Here is a 6,087-nt window from a genome sequence, read left to right as displayed (position 1 = left end):
GCAGCAGGGAACATTGCCACAAAGGATGAGGAAGAAGGCTGAGGTACTTAACGATTTCTTTGCTTCACTCTTTAACAGCAACACCAGCTTCCTTCCAGGTCCCCATCCCCCTGCGCTGGAAAACAGGGATGGGAAGCAGAATGCAGCCGCCACGGTCCAGGAGGAATCAGCCAGCCACCTGCTGCAGCACCAAGACACACGGAGCGGTGTCTGGGGCCAGGGGACCCAGCCCAGGGTACCGTCCCGGGGTACCGCGGGAGCTGGCGGAGCAGCTCGCCGAGCCGCTCTCCATCACCGATGAGCGTCTGGGCTGACCGGGGGGCTCCCAGCAGGCTGGGGCTGAGCCAGTGTGACACCCACCTGCGCAGGGGCTGGGAGGAGGGTCCGGGGAATGGCAGGCTGTCGGCCTGCCCTGGGTGCTGGGGAAGCTCGTGGAGCAGAAGGTCCCGAGTGCCTTCATGCGGCACGTGCAGGACGGCCGGGCGTCAGCCCCGCCAGCGCGGCGTTGTGAAAGGCAGGTCCTGCCTGAGGAACCCGATCTCCTGCTGCAGCCCGGTGACCCACTTAGGGCTGAGGGACAGGCGGTGGGTGTCTGCCTGGGCCGTGGCGAGGCCCTTGCACCGTCTCCCGCAGCGTTCTGGGGGGGCTGGCTGGCGGCTGCTGAACACGAGCCAGCAGGGTGCCCAGGTTGGCCAGCAGCATCCCGGCTTGTGTCCAGTTCCGCAGGGTGCCCAGGTGCCCAGGTTGGCCAGCAGCATCCCGGCTTGTGTCCGGTTCCGCAGGGTGCCCAGGTGTCCGGGTTGGCCAGCAGCATCCCGGCTTGTGTCCGGTTCCGCAGGGTGCCCAGGTGTCCGGGTTGGCCAGCAGCATCCCGGCTTGTGTCCGGTTCCGCAGGGTGCCCAGGTGCCCAGGTTGGCCAGCAGCATCCCGGCTTGTGTCCGGTTCCGCAGGGTGCCCAGGTGCCCGGGTTGGCCAGCAGCATCCCGGCTTGTGTCCGGTTCCGCAGGGTGCCCAGGTGCCCGGGTTGGCCAGCAGCATCCCGGCTTGTGTCTGGTTCCGCAGGGTGCCCAGGTGCCCGGGTTGGCCAGCAGCATCCCGGCTTGTGTCCGGTTCCGCAGGGTGCCCAGGTGCCCGGGTTGGCCAGCAGCATCCCGGCTTGTGTCCGGTTCCGCAGGGTGCCCAGGTGCCCGGGTTGGCCAGCAGCATCCCGGCTTGTGTCCGAAAGAGCCGGACCAGGGCAGTGCCCGTCCCCCCGTGCTCGGCGCTGCTGCGGCCGCCCCGCGCCCCTGGGCTCAGCGCTGGGCCCCGCACGGGCAGAGGGACGCAGAGGGGCTGGAGCGTGTCCAGAGCCGGGCAGGGGGCTGGGGGGGTCGGCCTGGAGAGGAGGGGGCACGGGGGGCCCTGATCGCTCCCTACAGCTCCCGGACAGGAGGGTGTAGGCAGGGGGGGTCGGTCTCCTCCCAGCCGACAAGCGACAGGACAAGGGGAAACGGGCTCAGGCTGCGCCGGGGGGGTCAGATCGGGTGTTGGGAAACATTTCTTCACCGAGGGGGCGGCCAGGCACTGGCACAGGCTGCCCAGGGAGCTGGGGGGGGGGTCACCGTCCCCGGGGGTGCTGAAAAGCCACATAGATGCGGTGCTTGGGGACATGGGTCAGTGGTGGGCTCGGCAGTGCTGGGGCAACGGCTGGACTTGATCTCAAAGGATTTTTCTAACTTAAAGGGTTCTGTGACTTGAGCACCTGTTAGGAGTTAACTCCTCAGAACGAGGTTCTCAGCTGTTTGAAGGTGTTCAGAGAATAGTACAGACTCACATGTGCCTGGCAGACTCCTCTGGAGCCCTTTCTGCAGACTCTTCCAGTCTGCCCTGATGGCCATCCCCGTACCTGGGTTCTGTGGGTAGCTGCCTCCATGATGTTGCTGCTTTTCTTCTCTTTGCCATTAGCCAGCTCCTTTCACTTGGACTTGCTGTCTGACGTGCCCTCCCCTTCCACTGAGCGCCGTCCTTCGTACTGCTCCTTGTGTCTCAGGCGTTGGTGAGGTCTCTCTTCAGAAAAGTTGGTTGTGCTGTCCCTGAAGCGGTGCCTCCATCTTCTCGTGTCTCAACTCGAAGTTTTGATTAATTGCCTTCTATTTCTGCCTGCTAGGGAGGAGCGACATGATCGCATTGTTGTGTTACTGAATAGATTTGTGCAGGAAAAGCAGCTCCCAGGGAAGGTAAGTGCTTCCTGACAGCGCCCAGGGCTTAGACGGATCTGCTGAAACGTGGCTGGTGCTCTCCACTTGCCTTCATTTCTACTGTTCCTCTCATGCGCTGGTCTCTGTAACCAGATGTAAAGTGAAACATCCTCCCCTATTAAAACAAAGATATTTTGGTGTTTTATGTATTAACTGGCTCTTAGAACAGTAGAATACAGTTCCCATGTTCTGTGTAAACACAGGAATACAGTTTCCTTACCGTTTTTGTCCTGCTAGGTATAACCTGCTAGGTAGTTAGCTTGAGCTGAAACTGAAGGGGCAAAACATAGCTTAAAAAATAACACATCAGCGATGCCTGGGTGGTACACAAGAGCCAAACATTAACTAGAAGCAGACCAAGGTGGGCTGACAGGCCTGGGAGACACTGAACTGCATAGCACTGCTCTGTTCAGGCGCTGAAATTCCTTTCTGTTGGCAGAGCCTGATCCTCCTTTAGCTGGGAACGTGTTGTTAGGACACAAATTCCTTGCCAAGGCAACAATTAGCCACATTTGTTCTGGGGAAGATGTCAGTTAACTTTTGTGGTGCTGTCTGGGATGCAATCTCCTCTGCTTCCTGGCTTAAGACATCAGCAGTGCTGGGCAGTAGCTCGGGTGAATCTCCATGTGTCAGGGAGAGCTCATGTAGGGGTTGATCCTACCGGGGGCTCCGTACGTGCGCCTGCGCATTTTGGGAGCCTTGTTGACCTGGATGTGCACAATGACTGGAGTATTTCTAAGTGCAGCCTTGCCCAGAGGACGTGCTGTCCCTCTGACTCGCCTGCCTCTTGTTCCCCTGTCACAGTATTTCTAGCCGAGAGATCTGTCCCAGTCACCCTAGTGCCAGTGTCTTTCCTTTTGTTCAGATGGTGTAATGGCTTTGCTGACCGATGGTACTGACCTTTGAGATCTTTACATTCTTTCCAGGTAGCTCAGGATGAGTCCTATGAGAACTTGAAATGTTTGTAAGAGTAATGCTTCTGTTTCTGCTTCTCAGAGATGTGCGGTTTTAGGAGAACTTGGCTGGTGGAGTTGCTTACCACTGGCTTTCGCGGAGTGCAGCCTATGAGCAAAGCGAACAAAGTCCTGCTCCTATGGGCTTCTGCAGTCAGAGTTGTTTTTTTCCACAACTTGGTTGGGGCAGCAAAATGTGTAGCTTATAACAATGCTGTTTCATTCTCAATGTAGCTGTTCCTGTTTCCTTTTCTTCCTGTCCTGCCTATGATACGCTTCTGTGTCTGCACATGCAGTATTTCTCCTGTCTTATCTACTCAGCCAAGTCCTCTGAAGCTTCCCATCTGCCCGACAGGCTGTAGCAGCGTGAAGTACCTGGCCCTTTACTAGATATTTCTCGGCTCCATGGGAGGGAACCTGGGAGGTTAATTTTGATCCTTGTATTCAGGCTTTGTAAAAGCAAACTGCTCTGAATCGCCTGGATGGAAATAAGGGAACGCACAGCTTGGCCCCCACAGACGCAGGCTGGGCTGTTTCCTGGCCTCTGCGAGGCATGCCAGGGTGGTGGGATGGGTTGAATGAAACGTTGTTTAATTTCAAGAGATGGAGATGTTGTAGAGACTGAGATCTCTAGGCCTCCTTCATTTTTGGAGCTTTTTTGGGTCAGTGGTCTTCGTAGACTCCAATACCTGTCCTCAATATGCAGGACAAGAAAATACATCAGTGGGAATAAAGAGTAATCTTTTTTTTCTTGTGGAAGGAGGAAAGGTACCAGATGGCTACAGTAGGATCTTAGCTTTGGTTTTCTTGTCCTCTTGTCCAGTTCCCATGGAATCTACATGGGAGACTACCAGAGCCCGGCTCCTTGCTGCTTTCTGGGAGTCCAGGGATCGCTCCTGCAGCTCTTGGCTCCGTTCTGGCAGCGAGGTTGCCTTCCCCTTCACATGCAATTGCAAGGGCGTACCCCGTGTTCAGCACCAGTGTGGTGGGGCAGGAAGGGACCTTTGCAAGTTACTTGGTTTCATGTGTCTGAAGATAAAAAAAAGGGGAAACTGCAGCAGAACCCTACTCACTTGTGGATTAAGGGGGACAGGGTGCAGGACCTTCCTGTCTGGTGCCACTGTGTGGTCCAGGGATGAGAACAGAGGGTCCCCTGAGCATGTAGACAAGCCTAGGTCTGTATTTCACCAGATATTCACCCAATTAGCTAGATTTCATGGGTAGAAAAACCGTTCAGTAAAGGCTAGACCAAGTTACGGCAGCTGTAGAAAGCCTGGGAGATCAGCCAGAGATAAGGTCTGTTCTTGATAAGACATAAACCAGTGTGTTACTTAACATTTATCTCAGTTTGGCAAACAGAGTGATGTGCTTTAAATTAGCTGTCCACCCCTTCTCCTGGGTGGTAACAACCCTTTTCCTCTGTGTGATTTGTATTTCAGAACCATAACTAGTTCTGGGGGATTAACTACAGCCAGTGTAGCACTGGGTAGAGGGACCCAGGTGGGGGAGACCAAGGGCTTGTGCTCTCGTCTTCTTCCAGATGAGTTTCTTTTGCTGGTCTTTCTCTGCCCTCTTAAAACAACTGAAACAGGAGAGACGCTCCGAGAGGTTGGCCTTACTGTAGGGAGTTTCCCTCAGGAAGAGCTGGGCGGCTGCAGGGTGTTATCCGGGGCGAAGGGGCTGTCTTGGCTTCCCTGGCCTCGTGCAAGCCGCAGTGTGAGCAAGCCCTGGCCTGCCTGGGCAGCTGGGCTCTGCAGCTCACCGGCAGAAATGGGCATCAGTCCTTGCGCTGTGCACCAGCACGGCACGCCTGGGCCTGGCCGCGTGCGGGGCTGCACCGCTGCCTTTGGAACCCTCTGGCTTTTGCCTTTCCCAGCCGCCGCCGCTGCTGCTGCCGGGGCTCCCCTGCCTTCAGCCCCAGGGGCAAACTGCTTTTGCTTCTCGGAAGCTGAAGCTCCCACAGCCCTGGCTTCGTGCTGTGCACAAAATGGGCAGATGGTTTGGGAGTGCTGCTCCTCTAGGCTGGGGTCCCGTCTCTCCCACTCTGATCTCAGCGCCGCAGTGAGCACCGTGCGCGCTTCAGGTAGATGTAGGATGTAGCTGAGCTGCCTGATGCTACGGAGGCTTGGCAGCTTTCCCACCGGGAGGCCTCCCTGTCACACCAGCCAGAGGACTTGGGGCTCCCAGGGCAAGAACGGACACATGCTTCAGGGCAATGAGGTCTTCCCTTTGTAGCAGGAGGTCTGTGCCTCAGCCTGTGCAGTGCCACTGAAATGGACTCGCCTCCGTTACTGTCCTCCTGGCCACTTGCTTCATTCGTGTTCCCTTTCTGGGGTATTCAGTTGTCCTGCAGCACCAGGGAAGTCCAGACACAGCATTAAAATTAACATGAAGTTGCAAAGTCCCCTGCGTCACAGCCACTACCGGATTCACACTGAAGCAAACACGATGTAGCCTGAAAAATAATCGATAGGATTCATGTGGCACCCGTCTTCTCGCGTCTGGTCAAATCACTTGCTTTTCAAATGCTGTCGGGCCTGGCCTGGGCACTTTTCTAACAGTTTTACCAAGTGGAACGGGGTTTGAAGGAGCGTGTTTTGATGTCGTGGAGAGCACCTGTAAAGGAGAATGACACCAGCACATGGGCCAATGCAATTGTTTCGGTTCAAATGGCAGAGCTGATCTCTGCTGGTCTTTATTTCGGCCTTGTGTGGGAAGTGGGGCTGTCGCTGGCGCTAGGTGAGGTCAGCTATGGCTGCATCTACCCAAATGGTGAGGATGAGACCCCTGGCCTCTGCAGCTGCACAGCCCTTCTAGTGAAAATATTTCACCAGTGTCCATCCTGACTGTCCTGCACCCCAGTTTGTGCCTGTTGCCCATTGCCACACCATTTGCCA

Source organism: Falco naumanni, chromosome 3 (genome assembly GCF_017639655.2).
Source record: "Falco naumanni isolate bFalNau1 chromosome 3, bFalNau1.pat, whole genome shotgun sequence".
NCBI classification, from domain to species: Eukaryota; Metazoa; Chordata; class Aves; order Falconiformes; family Falconidae; genus Falco; species Falco naumanni.
This window is presented reverse-complemented; position numbering follows the sequence as displayed.